Here is an 18,647-nt window from a genome sequence, read left to right on the forward strand (position 1 = left end):
GATACAAAATCAATGCCCAGAAATCAGTGACAATTCTATACACTAACAATGAGATTGAAGAAAGAGAAATTAAGGGATCAATCACATTTTCAATTGCACCCAAAAGCATAAGAAACCCAGGAATAAACCTAACCAAAGAGATAAAGGATCTATACCCTAAAAACTACAGAACACTTCTAAAAGAAATTGAGGAAGACACAAAGAGATGGAAAAATATTCCTTGCTCATGGATTGAAAGAATTAATATTGTGAAAATGTCTATGCTACCCAGGGGAACTTACATGTTCAATGCAATCCCTATCAAAATACCATGGACTTTCTTCAGAGAGTTGGGACCATAATATTAAGTTTTGTATGGAATCAAAAAATACTCAGAATAGCCAGAGGACTATTGAAAAAGAAAAGCAATGCCAGGGGCACCACAATGCCGGATTTCAAGCTGTATTACATTGCTGTGATCATCCAGCCAGTTTGGTACTGGCACAAAAACAGACACATAGATCAGTGGAAGAGAATATAGTACCCAGAAATGGGCCCTCAACTCTATGGTCAACTAATATTCGGCAAAGGACGAAAGACTATCCACTGGAAAAAGCACAGTCTCTTCAATAAATGGTGCTGGGAAAATTGGGCAGCCATGTGCAGAAGAATGAAACTAGACCATTATCTTACACCATACACAAAGATGAACTCAAAATGGTTGAAAGACCTAAATGTGTGACAAGATTCCATCAAAATTCTACAGGGAACAGAGGTTACAACGTTTTTGAGCTGGCCACAGTAACTTCTTGCAAGATACATCTATAAAGGCAAAGGAAACAAGCAAAAATGAACTATTGAGACTTAATTAGGTTAAAAATCTTCTCTTTTTTTTGGTTAAAAATCTTCTGCACAGCAAAAGAAACTGTCAACAAAACTCAAAGTCAGCCTACAGAATGGGAGAAGATATTTGCAAATGACCTATCAGATAAAGGGCTAGTATCCAAGATCTATAAAGAACTTATTAAACTCAACACCCAAGCACCAAAATATCCAGTCATGAAATGGCAAAACACATGAACAGAAATTTCACTAAAGAAGACATACACATGGCCACTAAGCACATGGGAAAATGATCTGCATCACTGCCATCAGGGAAATACAAATTAAAACCAGACAAGATTGGGTACTTTCAGGGTGGTATGGCTGTAGACTATGCACTATTGGTGGGAATGTGAACTGGTGAAGCCACTCTGGTAAACTCTGTGGAGGTTTCTCAAATAGTTGAAAATAGATCTGCCCTATGACCCAGCAATTGCACTGCTGGGAATTTACTCCAAAGATACAGATGCAGTGAAACGCCAGGACACCTGTACCCCAATGTTTATAGCAGCCATGTCCACAATAGCCAAACTGTGGAAGGAGCCTCGGTGTCCATCGAAAGATGAATGGATAAAAAACTTGTGGTATATGTATACAATGGAATATTACTCAGCCATCAGAAACGACAAATACCCACCATTTGCGTCCACGTGGAAAGTATTATGCTGAGTGAAATAAGTCAATCGGAAAAGGACAAACATTATATGGACTCATTCATTTGGGGAATATAAAAAATAGTGAAAGGGAATAAAGGGAAAGGAGTGAAAATATCAGTGAGGGTGACAAAACATGAGATACTCCTAACTCTGGGAAATAAACAAGGGGTAGTGGAAGGGGAGGTGGGCAGGGGTTTGGGGTGACTGGGTGATGGGCACTGAGGGGGGCACTTGGAGGGATGAGCACTGTGTGTTATGCTATATGTTGGCAAATTGAACTCCAACAAAAAAAAATTTAAAAACCAATTAAAACCACACAATGAGATAGCACTTTACATCAGTGAGAATGGCTAAAAATAACAAGACAGGAAGCAACAAATGTTTGAGAGGTTGTGGAGAAGGGGGAACCCTCTTGCACTGTTGGAATGATAGCACACTGATCCGGCCACTCTGGAAAACAGTGTGAAGATTCCTCAAAATTTAAAAACCGAGGTAACCTATGATTCAGCAATTATTTACCCCAAAGATGCAAAATGTAATGAAATGCCGGGACACCTGCCCCCAGATGTTTATAGCAGCAATGTCCACAATAGCCAAACTGTGGAAGGAGCCTCGGTGTCCATAGAAAGATGATTGGATAAAGAAGATGTGGAGTATATACATATAGATATACACACACATTGGAATATTACTCATCCATCAGAAAGGATGAGTTCCTAATATTTGCTTGGACATGAATGGATCTGAAGAGTATTATGCTTAGTGAAGTAAGGCAATTGTATAAATACAATCATATGGTTTCACTCATACAAGGAATATAAGAAATAGTGTAATGGATTATAAGGGAATGGAGGGGAAATGAGTGGGAAAAATTAGGGAGACAACCCATGAGAGTCTTGCAACTCTGGGAATCGAACAAAGGGTTGCTGAAGTCAAGGTGGCTGGGGGGTTGGGGTAACTCGGTGACAGTAACTGAGAAGAGCACTTGATGGGATGAGCACTGGGTGTTATACTTTATGTTGGAAAATTGAGCTTCAATAAAAACAAATTAAAAAATAAAGTGTGTCTAGGGAAACCCTGTATGGCTCTGTTTGCTAAGCATCTGCCTTAGGCTCAGGTCCTGATTCAGAGGTCCTGGTGGGTAGTTTGCTTGTCTCGCCCTCTCTGCCCCTCCCCCTATTCATGTGTTCTATCAAGTAAATAAAATCCTTAGAAAAATGCATTGCTTTTTATATAACATTAAGTAGTTACATTTACATTACAGTCCCTTTTTAAAGATTTTATTTCTTTATTCATGAGAGACACAAAGAGAGAGGCAGAGACATAGGTAGAGGAAGAAGCAGGCTCCCTGTGGGGAGCCCAATGTGGGGCTTGATCCCAGGACCCCAGGATCAGGACCTGAGGTAAAGGAAGATGCTCAACTCCTGAGCCACCCAGGAGCCCCAACATTATAGTCCTTTTTCTCATAGAATTTACTTTCAATAAGAATTTTGTAGTGATAACTGCCAATCTTTTTTTTAAAAAACTTGACTAGTATTAAGTTTATTTCAACAAATCATTTCCTGAATCAGAATCAATACCCTTAAGGCAAAGGCTTGTTTACAGAGAATAAATGCTGTGCAGCTTGTCTAAACTTCGGGTTTTGAGTGAGAGAAGTTAAAGATGTAACTTTGGTAACAAGAATTGATTTTACAAATAAACAACCTATCTTATGAGGGACTGCTGAATGATTGTGCAATCCCTGGTAGAAGAAGAGTTCAGTCTGGGTTGATGGATTCTTGAGGAATCCATTATTTCTATTTTTAATATAATTTCTGTTTAACCTAACTCCTACAATTTTCTCTGCAACCAGGTGGTGAAATTATAGGATTTCATCACCCAAAATTACATTTGATGTTTAGACTAGCTTCCTCATAAGAAATGTAGAAAAGTTGAGAACGTATAATACACAAATACGTTGTGAATAGTAGATATTGGCAGACAGTTCTCCATTGATCCCTTGCATTTGTGCACATCTTGTGAAAAAAGGCACTGACTACCTTTGGTCTGTATTATCGTTTTAAGGATGCAACCAGCCTTGAAAAGTGGGATGGTCTCTCTCTCTCTCTCTCTCTCTCTCTCAAGCTAAGGGAAATTTGCATATGACTCAGTATAAAATATCTGGGTTCCCTCACTTGGCGTCCTGTGTCACCATAAAGGAATTGAGGAACAGAGAAAAGGTACAAGAAAATGCTAATAATCTGGATACTACTGTTGTGACCTAGAAGTGGTTATGTTTTCTGCCACCATCCTTAAAACTATGGCAGGTTTACTTGTTAGTTTGCAATTAGAGTAAAAATATCAGATTTTTTACAAATCTTTACAATAGTTCTTATTGCTTCTCATGGTGTTGTTCTTGATGGTCATAAGTCCAAAAACAATGGTAGCAACTAAATTGCACAGAAACTCACTGATAAGCCGACAGAACTGCATGATCCAGGCTTCTTTTGTTTAGCAACCTTAGTTTACTAGTTGGTTGACTTCTTGGACCATTTGATCCTGGATTTATTTAACTAATTAGGTAACACATAGTTATTCTCAGCTGGTCAGTTCAGAACATGATTTATATTGGCTTTAGTCCAGGAATACATTCATAGTGTTCTCTGTAATGTTTACCTGGGGTACACTGGTCAACTAAGGCTTCAGGCTAGTTATTTTTCCTATGGCAAATGAATTTGTTTTGCCCAGGATACAGAATTCTCTATGTTGCTATGCTTCCCTGAAAGGAAAGTATTTAATTTCATTTGTAATAAAATGTTATCACTTCATCAATGATAGAGGACAAAATTAGCATTACCACTAATGTAATCTGAAAAAGTAGTATTCACTTCTTTGTGTTTGTTTTATGAAGTCATAGACAGAACTTTATGTGTAAAGATTATGCTATGGACCCATCATCAGCTGAGTATGGTTAGCAGTTATTTTCCCAGGAGGGTCTAGAGAGAGTGATCAGGGACATGTGTTTTATGTGTGTGTGAAGATAATTGGACAAAGAATTGTCTACCAACTGAGCCTGTGCACCTTAAATAGTCATATAAACAACTTTTAGATTTTTTTAAAGATTGTATTTATTTATTCTTTTTTTTTATTTATGATAGTCACAGAGAGAGAGAGAGAGAGAGGCAGAAACACAGGCAGAGGGAGAAGCAGGCTCCATGCACCGGGAGCCTGACGTGGGATTCGATCCCGGGTCTCCAGGATCGCGCCCTGGGCCAAAGGCAGGCGCCAAACCGCTGCGCCACCCAGGGATCCCGTATTTATTTATTCTTGAAAGACACAGAGAGAGAAAGGAAGATACTTAGGCAGAGGGAGAAGCAGGCTTCCTGCAAGGAGCCCGATGTGGGACTTGATCTCAGACCTCGGGATCATACCCTGAGCCAAAGGCAGACGCTCAACCACTGAGCCACCCAAGCATCCCCAACTTTTAAATTTTAAACATCATTTATTAATGTGCATTTCTTTGTAAAGATTCTTACAATTTCCTTTAAAAAAGAAAAAAAAAGTTGAGATCATCATATGTTTGTGTAATACTTCACCTTGAATAGACTGAGGGTTTTCTTTAAATTGAGTGACTGTTTTCAGTGTGTAAAAAAAGGTCACACCTATTTGTCTCATTCTGTTACATTAATAAACTATGCTATTTAGTTAGATAAAGTTTTTATTGTTTGGGAAGCTGACCCTGTGATCTAAAAATATAGCATAATTATTTGTGAAAGTTAACCCAGTTAGATGATGTGTATAAATATTTGATATGTCCTGTTATGTATTTGATAGAATGGTAATTTTAAGGTTAAATAAATTGAATGTGGGTGAGTTGAATTGGAGCATTTTGTGCCATTTCAATGAAATTGGTCAACATGCAAAAGGATTATGTTTTTTTCCCCTGCATTTGATGTTCTGTTTCATGGTGGCCAATGGAGATTCTTTCTGCATTTGAGTAATGTCATTAACAATAGGTCACACTTTCCTGAATCATTCTGTTTTGTTCCCCTGCTTTCTGTTGCCACCATAATACCTCTCTTAATTGAAAAAGCCATTGCCTTAAAATGTTTTTATTATACTGAGACAGAATTTGGTCATAGTAAAACATCTTACCTGGGCTAAAAATGTAGTAGGACATAGGCAAAAACAGTTTCCTTTCCCTTTGAACAAGTAAAGGGAAGTGGAGAAATAATTTCCTTTCAACCTGGAGTTAACAGGAATTGCATATCTGAGAATGTGCATGTGTCTTTTTATTTGAGAGTATTATTGGTCTTCATAGAATGATTTGGGGGGACCTTCAGAGGTTAAGTCAATGACATCCCTACTCATTGTTTCACAATGTTTTTGGTCTTCCCCTTTTAATAGTTACAAATGTTGGTGAATTTTTATGCTCAACACTAGCTAAGTGTTGTGGATATAGGGTTTGTTAAATTTGGAATTTTTTCTACGGCTTCAGATTTATCTATCAGTTGGGAGTGGGAATTATTTTACATTTGGAGCAGTTTAATAAATTCCAGATAAAGTAACAAATTCTAAGAAAAAAATTAGTTTTGTAATTTGATAGGATTTTTTCAAGTAAGCTTTATGCCCCATGGGGGCTTGAACTCATGATCCCAAGATCAAGAGTCCCATGATCTACCAACTGAGCCAGGCAGGCACTCCTGGGAGTATGTTGTGGGGTTTTTTAAATGTATTTTTATAAGGTTTTATTTATTTGCTGATGAGAAAGAGAGAGGGAGAGAGGGAGAGAGAGAACAAGTAGACTCCATGCTGAGCAGAGAGCCCAATGCAGGTCTTAATTCAAGGACCCTGAGATCATGACTGAACTAAATCAAGAGCTGGAGGCTTAACTGAATTAGCCACCCAGGCACCCTCTTGGCAGTATGTTTTTATTTTTATTTTTTTAATAATAAATTTATTTTTTATTGGTGTTCAATTTGCCAACATACAGAATAACACCCAGTGCTCATCCCGTCAAGTGCCCCCCTCAGTGCCTGTCACCCATTCACCCCCCCCCCGCCCTCCTCCCCTTCCACCACCCCTAGTTCGTTTCCCAGAGTTAGGAGTCTTTATGTTCTGTCTCCCTTTCTGATATTTCCTACCCATTTCTTCTCCCTTCCCTTCTATTCCCTTTCACTATTATTTATATTCCCCAAATGAATGAGACCATATAATGTTTGTCCTTCTCCGATTGACTTATTTCACTCAGCATAATACCCTCCAGTTCCATCCACGTTGAAGCAAATGGTGGGTATTTGTCGTTTCTAATGGCTGAGGAATATTCCATTGTATACATAAACCACATCTTCTTTATCCATTCATCTTTTGATGGACACCGAGGCTCCTTCCACAGTTTGGCTATTGTGGACATTGCTGCTAGAAACATCGGGGTGCAGGTGTCCCGGCGTTTCATTGGGTCTGAATCTTTGGGGTAAATCCCTAACAGTGCAATTGCTGGGTCGTAGGGCAGGTCTATTTTTAACTCTTTGAGGAACCTCCACACAGTTTTCCAGAGTGGCTGCACCATTTCACATTCCCACCAACAGTGTAAGAGGGTTCCCTTTTCTCCGCATCCTCTCCAACATTTGTGGTTTCCTGCCTTGTTAATTTCCCCCATTCTCACTGGTGTGAGGTGGTATCTCATTGTGGTTTTGATTTGTATTTCCCTGATGGCAAGTGATGCAGAGTATTTTCGCATGTGCATGCTGGCCATGTCTATGTCTCCCTCTGTGAGATTTCTGTTCATGTCTTTTGCCCATTTCATGATTGGATGGTTTGTTTATTTGGTGTTAATTTTAATAAGTTCTTTATAGATCTTGGAAACTAGCCCTTTATCTGATACGTCATTTGCAAATATCTTCTCCCATTCTGTAGGTTGTCTTTTAGTTTTGTTGACTGTATCCTTTGCTGTGCAAAAGCTTCTTATCTTGATGAAGTCCCAATAGTTCATTTTTGCTTTTGTTTCTTTTGCCTTCATGGATGTATCTTGCAAGAAGTTACTGTGGCCAAGTTCAAAAAGGGTGTTGCCTGTGTTCTCCTCTAGGCAGTATGTTTTTAATGGAAATTTACTCTACAACTCAAGAAATGTATTGCTTGACAATACCTAACAGCCATCCAACTTTCCATCAGTTGCTCTTAAATTAGTAGTAGCTTTTATGTACTATTATCAAGATAAAATTTCTTACTTTGGATGACACTTTTCCAAGCATAACACTTCTGGAATCTTACTATAATGCAGTAAGTGAACAGTTTCATCTTTTTAAGGTTGTTTTAGGAAGAATTTTACAGTCTCTGAGTGGTCCCTCAAACATTTTCTGGGTATACTTAACAGCCCATTTGTTTCTCAAAGCCCCAGGAAGTGAGGAAAGTTACTAGACTTTTTGAATGCTCAGATGTCAGCCAAGCACTTTATAGACCAATAGCCCTGTCATGAATACCTAGGGACTACATTATTTGCTTTAAGCACCTCTTTATCACTCTCCTGTGCAATTTCTATTGATATTAATAGCTGCTTATCAAAAAGTTACATTGAATTATGCAGATAAAATATTCTTAAGTTTGATTCCAGAGTCTAGTTCGTCATCTGCATACTCTATCATACTGCTCTGGAAAGACTGCCCTGTGTTGTGATTAGTGCACTATGATGTAATTCATTGTTGTTAGTAACTTGAAAACAAGGGTTCTTTATGTATATTTAAAATAGCATCTGCCATTCCTTGAGAGCTTATTTTCATTTATTTATAGAATGCCTGCTATAGGTAAAATATGATAATGGGCACTGGATAAAACCATGAGCAAAATAGACAAGGTTCCAGACATAAAAGTGCTTATAATTTACAATCTAGGCTGCTTTGTGATAGGCAGTGTGAGAGGTACATTGCTTCTCTTATCTATAATTTTCTCTGTAATCATTCTGGTATTTGAGTGCTGTTACTTTCAACTAATAAATGAAGCATTTGAGTCTCAGAGAGGGTAATTATTTTGCTCAATCACACAGATAATAAGTGGAAGATATAAATACAAACCCAGTCAGTCATGTTCTGTATTAATTTTCTATGCTGTAAACAAAGTACTATAAATTTAGTGGCTTAAAACAATACAATGCACATTTATTATATCACAGTGTCAGTGGCTCAAGAAATCTGTAATAGATTAGCTGGGTTCTCTACAAGGCTGTAATGGAGGTGTGCACCAGAAGTGGCTTGTCATTTAGAGGATCCGTTATGGAAGAATCCACTTTCAAGCTCATATGGCTGTTGCCAGAATTCATTTCCTTGAGGCTGTACTAATCACGGCAGTTTGCTTTTTAATTTCCAAAAAGGGAGAGAAAAACTCTAGTGTGGGTCAGCTAGAAAGATAAAGCCTTATAACATCATCAGTAAAGATATATCCCATCACCTTTGCCATATTCTATTAGCTGGAAGCAAATAACAAATTATTTCCACATTCCAGAGGAAGAGATTATACAAGGAAGCAATACTATGAGGCAAGGATCATGGGAGGGAGTCCATGAGAGTGTGTTCACCACAGCTCCCATGATCTATGGTCTGTGCACTATACTATGCTGACTCTATTAAGAGCTTAACATACATAAATTGGTATTTTAAATATTCTTAAAAATTTGTAAAGCAATATAACATCACTAAAGAAGTTTGGTAGTGGAAGAGAGCACCTTGGTGGATCAGTCAGTTAAGCATCTAATTTGTGATTTCCACTCAGGTTATGATCTCAGGGTCTTGAGATCAAGTTCCACCTTGGGCTCTGTGCAGGGGATGGAGCCTGCTTATGATTCTCTCTCTCTTTCTCCCTTTTCCCCTTCCCCCCATTGCACACTTGAGCTCCTCTTAAAAAGTTTGGTGGTGGATCTCCATAGTCTTATGATCTTAACACTACTCAATTAGTCTCCTGAGCAAGGTGCTAAGAGGTAGCACTCCTGCTATCAATATAAGTACTCATAATAATTGTGTTTGAACTCCTGTCTTATCTTTTTTAAAAAATATTTTATTTATTTATTCATGAGAGAGACAGAGAGAGAGAGAGAGAGAGAGAGAGGCAGAGACATAGGCAGAGGAAGAAGCAGGCTCCATGCAGGAAGCCTGATGTGGAACTTGATCCAGGGGCTCCAGGATAATGCCATGAGCAGAAGGCTGGCACTCAACCGCTGAACCATCCGGGTATCCCACCTGTCTTATCTTTAAAAAGAGTTTTCCTTTTTATAAGTTGGCTTCATAGCAAATACTATGCTAGACATAGTAAATACTTCTCTAGACTTTCTTTTTCACTCTTTTTATCATTTTTTTTTGCTACATAATCATACAGTGGTCAGTTTCAATTGTACTCAGCAATATTTCAAATGACCACACACTTGTTTACTTAACCAAGCCCAAATGGTTGGATGCAGGCCACTTTCAATCCTGAACTGCTAGAAAATGAAACAAATAAATGACAACAACAGTAAAAACATACCAAAACATCGCATAACCTCTTTAGGCACAGTTTATACCCTCTTTGGTTTATTTACTTAAACTAGCAATCTAGAAGTGAGATTACTGTATCAATGAACTTGAATGTTTCCATGGCTCTTGATGCACACTCTCAAAATGCTCCTAATTTTGTTTGACTTTGACTGAATTAACCAGGCTTCAAAATTGCAAAGGCATATAATTATTCTGATTGAAATTATGATCCCTGGAAAGAAAGGGACTTAATTGTTCTTAATTATGGGGTTTTGGTAGTGAGAAGTAGGGGAAATTCTCTCTTTATGGCCATGGACCAGATCTCAGGATGTTGTTCCATCCTGGAGTTCAAGTGAGAAACAGAATACCCTCAGGACCTATCCTTAGTACCAAAGGATGTTACTTATATAGATACTTTTTTCTTGGTCATAGTGTAAGACAGTGCCTTCCCTACAATAGGGCAGAAGCTATTAACATGAAATACTTGAAAAATCTATATTTTCTTCTGTACAGGGGCAGATTTTACTAATTTATTTATTCACATGCCATACACTATTGTTGAATGTGTCCATGTTAGCACATTTCATAGTAGCCTTTATTAGAATTGAAAAGGAAAAGACTAAAAAGGCAGAGCTGGAGAGGCGAAGCAAGATGGAAGAGTAGGATCCCCAAGTCACCTGTCCCCACCAAATTACCTAGATAACCTTCAAATCATCCTGAAAACCTAAATCTTTGAGATTTAAAGAGAGAACAGCTGGAATGCTACTCTGATAAGAGTTCACACTTCTATCAAGGTAGGAAGACGGGGAAAAAAGAAATAAAGAAACAAAAGGCATCCAAGGGGGAGGGGCCCTGCACACAGGAAAGCCCCGTCCAAGAGAAGCAGGGGCTTCACCAATCTTCCCGGACTGAAAGGCCATCGCAGGGAGTTGGAGCAGGATCTCAAGAGGGGTGGGGATGCCCTCAGGCTCCTGGGGACACTAACAGAGTACCTGCCCCCCAGGAGAGCGCATCACAACCCAGGGCAGAGATCCCTAAATGGCTGCAGCGCACACCTCTGGACCCGGGAGAAGCTTGGAGGAAGCTTAGGCGGTGGCTCCATGGGGAGGGAGCTGCGCACCCCCGGGAGCAACTCGGGGGTGGCTCAGGCAAAGGCTCCGGGAGCACCTCGGGGGTGGCTCGGGCAGAGGGTACCCACAGAGGGAGCTGTGGGGCCGGGAGCAATTCCAACAGCTGCAGGCCCGGGAGCACAGGGCGCCGGAGAAACAGCCCAAGATCCTGCACTCCACCCGGGACAGGCAGAAGCCAGGAGGGCCCAGGACAGGAAGCACGCTCCAGCCTAGGGGCAGCCCCGAGCTGAGCAGATCAGCAGTCCCGCCACCAGAGCATCCAGGCCTCTGCAGACTGAGAGCTGACGTAGCTACTGCTGGAGCTGACTCTAGGGCTAGAGAACTGGCCACTGCTACTGTTGATGTTCTTCCTGGGTCCTCACAGGATAAAAAAACCCCAGTGAGCTTCACACTGGCCTCACAGGATAAACAGGTTAAACAACATTCACTGAACCCAGCACCAGGCAGGGGGCTGAACAGCTCCCCCAAGTGCTAACACCTGAAAAACAGCACAGTAGGCCCCTCCCCCAGAAGACCAGCTAGAGGGACAGGGGAAAAACAAATTACTGACTAAGCAGCACTGGAAAGTTCCAGGGGAAGTCCAGGGGATTTACAGTATACAGAATCAGAGGATAATACCCCTTGTTTTTTATTTTTTTATTTCTGTTTGTTTCCCCCCCCCTTTCTTTTCTTTTCTTCTCTTTTTTTCCCTCTTTTTTTCTTTTCTTTTTCTTTTCTTCTTTCTCTTCTCTCTTTTTCTCCTTTTCCCAATACAACTTGTTTTTGGCCACTCTGCACTGAGCAAAATGACATGAAGGAAAACCTCACGTCAAAAGAAAGAATAAGAAATGGTCCTCTCTCCCACAGAGTTACAAAATTTGGAGTACAATTTAGTGTCAGAAAGCCAATTCAGAAGCACTATTATAAAACTACTGGTGGCTCCGGAAAAAAGCATAAGGACACAAGAGACGTCATGACTGCAGAATTTAGATCTAATCAGGCAGAAATTAAAAATCAATTAAATGAGATGCAATCAAAACTAGAGGTCCTAACGACGAGGGTTAATGAGGTAGAAGAACGAGAGAGTGACATCGAAGACAAGTTGACGACAAAGAGGGAAAATGAGGAAAAAAGAGACAAACCAAAGATCATGAGGAGAGATTAAGGGAAATAAATAACCATCCTCAGAGGGAAAAATCTACATTAAATTGGGGTTCCTGAGGGCGCCAAAAAGTACAGAGGTCCAGAATATGTAACTGAACAAATGAGAGCTGATAACCTCCCTAATTTGAGGAGGGAAAAGGGATTCAGGTACAGGAAATAGAGAGAGCCCCTCTAAAATCAATAAAAACAGCTCAACACCTCAACATTTAAAAGTGAAGCTTGCAAATTCCAAAGATAAAGAGAAGATCCTTAAAGCAGCAAGAGGCAAGAAAACTCTAAAATTTATGGGGAGAAATATTAGATTAACAGCAGACCTCTTCACAGAGACCAGGCAGGCCAGAAAGGGCTCACAGGATATATTCAGGGTCCTAAATGAGAAGAACATGCAGCCAAGAATACTTTATCCAGCAAGGCTCTCATTCAGAATAGAAGGAGCGATAAAGAGCTTCCAAGATAGGCAGGAACTGAAAGAATTTGTGAACACCAAACCAGCTCTGCAAGAAATTTTAAGGGGGACTCTTAAAATTCCTCTTTAAGAGGAAGTCCAATGGAACAATCCATAAAAACGGGGACTGAATAGGTATCATGATGACACTAAATTCATATCTTTCAATAGTAACCCTGAACGTAAATGGGCTTACTGACCCCATCAAAAGGCGCAGGGTTTCAGACCGGATAAAAAAGCAAGACCCATCTATTTGCTGTCTACAAGAGACTCATTGTAGTCATAAGGACACCTACAGCCTGAAAATAAAAGGTTGGAGAATCATTTACCATTCAAATGGTCCTCAAAAGAAAGCAGGGATAGCCATCCTTATATCAGATAAACTAAAGTTTGTCTTGAAGACTGTAGTGAGAGATGAAGAGGGACACTATATCATACTTAAAGGATCTATCCAAGAAGTGGACATAAAAATCATCAATATATATGCCCCGAATGTGGGAGCTGCCAAATATATCATTCAAATAATAACCAAAGTTCAGACATACTTAGTTAATAATACACGTACTTGGTGACTTCAATGTAGCACTTTCTACGATTGATAGGTATTCTAAGCACAACATCCCCAAAGAAACAAGAGCTTTAAATGATACACTGGACGAGAAGGATTTCACAGATATATACAGAACTTTACATCCAAACCCAACTGAATACACATTCTTCTCAAGTGCACATGGAACTTTCTCCAGAATAGACCACATACTGGGTCACAAATCAGGTCTCAACTGATACCAAAAGATTGGGATCATCCCCTGCGTATTCTCAGACCATAATGCTTTGAAATTAGAACTAAATCACAAGAAGAAATTTGGAAGGATTTCAAACACGTAGAAGTAAAAAACCATCCTGCTAAAGATGAAAGTGTCAACCAGGAAATTAGAGAAGAATTTAAAAGATTCTTGGAAACTAATGAGAATGAAATTACAACCATTCAAAAACTTTGGTATACAGCAAAAGCAGTCCTGAGGGGGAAATACATCGCAATACAAGCATCCATCCAAAAACTGGAAAGAACTCAAATATAAAAGCTAACCTTACACTTAAAGGAGCTAGAGAAAAAACAGCAAATAGATCCTACACCCAGAAGAAGAGAGTTAATAAAAATTCGAGCAGAACTCAGTGAACTCATGACCAGAAGAACTGTGGAACAGATCAACAAAACCAGGAGTTGGTTCTTTGAAAGAATTAATAAGATAGATAAACCATTAGTCAGCCTTATTAAAAAGAAGAGAAGACTCAAGTTAATATAATCATGAATGAGAAAGGAGAGAAAACTACCAAAAGCAAGGAAATACAAACAATTTTAAAAACATATTATGAACAGCTCTACGCCAATAAATTAGGCAATCTAGAGGAAATGGACACATTTCTGGAAAACCACAAACTACCAAAACTGGAACAGGAAGAAATAGAAAACCTGAACAGGCCAATAACCAGGGAGGAAACTGAAGCAGTCATCAAAAACGTCCCAAGACACAAAAGGCCAGGGCCAGATAGCTTCCCTGGGGAATTCTATCAAACGTTTAAAGAAGAAACCATACCTATTCTACTAAAGCTGTTTGGAAAGATAGAAAGAGATGGAGTACTTCCAAATTCATTCTATGAGGCCAGCATCACCTTAATTCCAAAACCAGACAAAGACCCAACCAAAAAGGAGAATTATAGGCCAATATCCCTGATGAACATGGATGAAAAAATTCTCAACAAGATACTAGCCAATAGGATACAACAATATATTAAGAGATTCTTCACCATGACCAAGTAGGATTTATCCCCGGGACACAAGGCTGGTTCAACACTCGTAAAACAATCAATGTGATTCATCATATCAGCAAGAGAAGAAACAAGAACCATATGATCTTCTCAATATATGCAGAGAAAGCATTTGACAAAATATAGCATCCATTCCTGATCAAACTCTTGGGAGTGTAGGGATTGAGGGATCATTCCTCAGCATATGAAAAGCCATCTATGAAAAGCCCAGAGCAAATATCATTCTCAATGGGGAAGCACTGGGAGCCTTTCCCCTAAGATCAGGAACAAGACAGGGATGTCCACTCTCACCGCTGCTATTCAACATAGTACTGGAAGTCCTAGCCTCAGCAATCAGACAACAAAAAGAAATAAAAGGCATCCAAACTGGCAAAGAAGAAGTCAAACTCTCCCTCTTCGCCGATGACATGATATTCTACATAAAAAACCCAAAATACTCCACCCCGAGATTGTTACAACTCATAGAGCAATTTGGCAGTGTGGCAGGATAAAAAATCAATGCCCAGAAGTCAGTGGCATTTCTATACACTAACAATGAGACTGAATAAAGATTCATTAAGGAGTCAATCCCATTGACAATTGCACCCAAAAGCATAAGATACCTAGAAATAAATGTAACCAAAGAGTTAAAGGATCTCTACCCTAAAAACTACAGAGCACTTCTGAAAGACATTGAGGAAGACACAAAGAGATGGAAAAATATTCCATGCTCATAGATTGGCAGAATTAATATTGTGAAAATGTCAATGTTACCCAGGGCAATTTACACGTTTAATGCAATCCCTATCAAAATACCATGGACTTTTGTGAGAGAGTTGGAACAAATTATTTTAAGATTTGTGTGGAATCAGAAAAGACCCCGAAGAGCCAGGGAATATTCAAAAAGAAAACCATAGCTGGAGGCATCACAATACCAGATTTCAGGTTGTACTACAAAGCTGTGGTCATCAAGACAGTGTGGTAGTGGCACAAAAACGGACACATACATCAATGGAACAGAATAGAGAATCCAGAAGTGGACCCTCAATTTATGCTCAACTAATATTCGACAAAGGAGGAAAGACTATCCACTGGAAGAAAGACAGTCTCTTCAATAAATGGTGCTGGGAAAATTGGACATCCACATGCAGAAGAATGAAACTAGACCAGTCTCTTGCACCATACACAAAGATAAACTCAGAATGGATGAAAGATCTAAATGTGAGACAAGATTCCATCAAAATCCTAGAGGAGAACACAGGCAACACCCTTTTTGAACTTGGCCACAGTAACTTCTTGCAAGATACATCCATGAAGGCAAGAGAAACAAAAGCAAAAATGAACTATTGGGACTTCATCAAGATGAGAAGCTTTTGCACAGCAAAGGATACAGTTAACAGAACTAAAAGACAACCTACAGAATGGGAGAAGATATTTGCAAATGACCTATCTGATAAAGGGCTAGTATCCAAGATCTATAAAGAACTTATTAAACTCAGCAGCAAAGAAACAAACAATCCAATCATGAAATGGGCAAAAGACATGAAGAGAAATCTCACAGAGGAAGACACAGATATGGCCAACAAGCACATGAGAAAATGCTCCGGGGATCCCTGGGTGGCGCAGCGGTTTTAGCGCCTGCCTTTGGCTCAGGGCGCGATCCTGGAGACGCGGGATCGAATCCCACGTCGGGCTTCCGGTGCATGGAGCCTGCTTCTCCCTCTGCCTATGTCTCTGCCTCTCTCTCTCTCTCTCTGTGTGACTATCATAAATTAAATAAAAAATAAAAAAAATTATTTAAAAAAAAGAAAATGCTCTGCATCACTATCCATCAGGGAAATACAAATCAAAACCACAATGAGATACCACCTCACACCGTGAGAATGGGGACAATCAACAAGGCAGGAAACCACAAATGTTGGAGAGGATGTGGAGAAAGGGGAACCCTCCTGCACTTTTGGTGGGAATGTGAAATGGTGCAGCCACTCTGGAAAACTGTGTGGAGGATCCTTAAAGAGTTAAAAATAAATCTGCCCTTCCACCCAGCCATTGCCCTGCTGGGGATTTACCCCGAATATGCAGATGCAATGAAATGCAGGGACACCTGCACCCCAATGATTCTAGCTGCAATGTCCACAATAGCCAAACTGTGGAAGGATCCTCGGTGTCCATCGAAAGATGAATGGATAAAGAAGGTGTGCTTTATGTATACAATGCAATATTACTCAGCCATTAGAAACGACAAATATGGGATCCCTGGGTGGGGCAGTGGTTTGGCGCCTGCCTTTGGCCCAGGGCGTGATCCTGGAGACCGCGGATCGAATCCCACATCCGGCTCCCGGTGCATGGAGCCTGCTTCTCCCTCTGCCTGTGTCTCTGCCCCCCCCTCTCTCTGTGACTATCATAAATAAATAAAAATTAAAAAAAAAACTTAGAAACGACAAATATCCACCATTTGCTTCGACGTGGATGGAACTGGAGGGTATTATGCTGAGTGAAATAAGTTAATCGGAAAAGGACAAACATTATATGGTCTCATTCATTTGGAGAATATAAAAAAATAGTGAAATGGAATAAAGGGAAATGAGCTCAAAATGGGTGGGAAATATCAGAAAGGGAGATAGAACTTGAGAGACTCCTAACTCTGGGAAACGAACGAGAGGTGGTAGAATGGGAGGTGGGCGGTTGGTGGGGGTGAATTGGTGACGGGCACTGAGAGGGGCACTTGATGGGATGAGCACTGGGTGTTATTCTATATGTTGGCAAATTGAACACCAATAAAAAATAAATTTATAAAAATAAAGGAATAAAAAATAAAATGCAAAGCTATTTTCATACATGGTAGATTGGTTTGTATTTGTCAGCCAGTTAACACTAATGAGAAGATATTAATTGCTTACTTTTCTTATGATTCAAAACTGATAGTTTGGAGTTGGTGGTTACAGCCTCCCCTCCCTTTTTAAAATATCTGTTGTGAGTTGGAGAATATAGCTACCATATTTGGTTTTCATATGCCTGCCCTGTGACCTCACATTAGCCTGTTGGAGGATTCCTGTGGTTTTGCTTATCCTTATATGGGAAGGCTTCCTGGACAATCTGTCTGAACAGAATTAGAAACCCTGTAGCATTTGCAGGAACTGTGGCTTTAGGAAGAAGCCATAGTTTTTGTAATTAAGTTTACATACTGCCAGAATTTGTTTCATAAAGAGATGGTGAATTGGAGAATATCTTTGCTAATTACAGAATAACCAGCATTTTATACCTCTTCATATACAAAATTTCCTTTATTCTATTATAAGAAAGTTCTCCTAAAGGAGACTGAAATCTGTATAGAAACTCATTGCACTGAATTGATAATGATTTAAGTGGTTAGAGCAGGGAGGTGAAGGCTGGAATAAAGTGGTTTGTTTATATTTAAATTCTTAGTACAAAAAGCCTGAATTTTATTTTGGAAACCAAAATCCACATATGTTAACCTAGCACTTGTCACAAATATTTCGCTTTGATATTTAATTATAATAGCATGATTTGTTTCAAGGAAAGTTTTTATTTTAATGGCATTCCCAAAGCAGCCAGAATAGCTGAAAATATTTGTTGCTATATTTCTCTGTTAGCACTAATTTCCTGTAGCCACCTATGGCCACAAGTGACTAACACTTTTGTGGAAGCACTTAGAAATGTACCTAACTTCACACTTTATTTGTCCAAATATATGACCGTTTTAGAAGGAGACATTTGTAATATATAAAGGCAGTGGGATTCATATGAATGACTGCTTCCTCAGTGTAACATTTTCTTACCAAGTCTTAAAGTTCCAGAAGGATTTTATTACTTGTGGTATGTTTGTTTCATTATTACAGAACTTCAGAGTGGGAATAAACTGAAGGAGTTATCTAGAAAAATCTACCCTGTGTATAAAACCTTTAAAACAATCAATGATTTTTCTTGCTCTTATTCTAGGATAAAGTTTAGAATTAAGAATGATACAAAAGAATTATGAACCATATCTGCACTCAAAGAGCCATCATTAAGTTGACAGTGCAATTTAGCACAAGATAACAAGTATGGCAATGCATTATTTTGTTATTCATTATGCTTAGTGTTTAAGTGGTGCTTTTCACTCTGA

At 39.4% G+C, this 18,647-nt stretch overlaps 1 protein-coding gene and 1 pseudogene across 1 annotated transcript in view; both read left to right on the plus strand.

Moving 5' to 3' along the window:
- Nucleotides 1–18,647, plus strand: part of SH3BGRL (SH3 domain binding glutamate rich protein like) — a 146,538-nt gene that overhangs the window by 94,660 nt on the left and 33,231 nt on the right. The window lies entirely within an intron of this gene.
- LOC129518809 (COX assembly mitochondrial protein 2 homolog) overlaps nucleotides 1–18,647 on the plus strand; it is a 121,310-nt pseudogene that overhangs the window by 94,600 nt on the left and 8,063 nt on the right.

Source organism: Nyctereutes procyonoides, unplaced genomic scaffold (assembly GCF_905146905.1).
Source record: "Nyctereutes procyonoides isolate TBG_1078 unplaced genomic scaffold, NYPRO_anot_genome, whole genome shotgun sequence".
Lineage (NCBI taxonomy): Eukaryota > Metazoa > Chordata > Mammalia > Carnivora > Canidae > Nyctereutes > Nyctereutes procyonoides.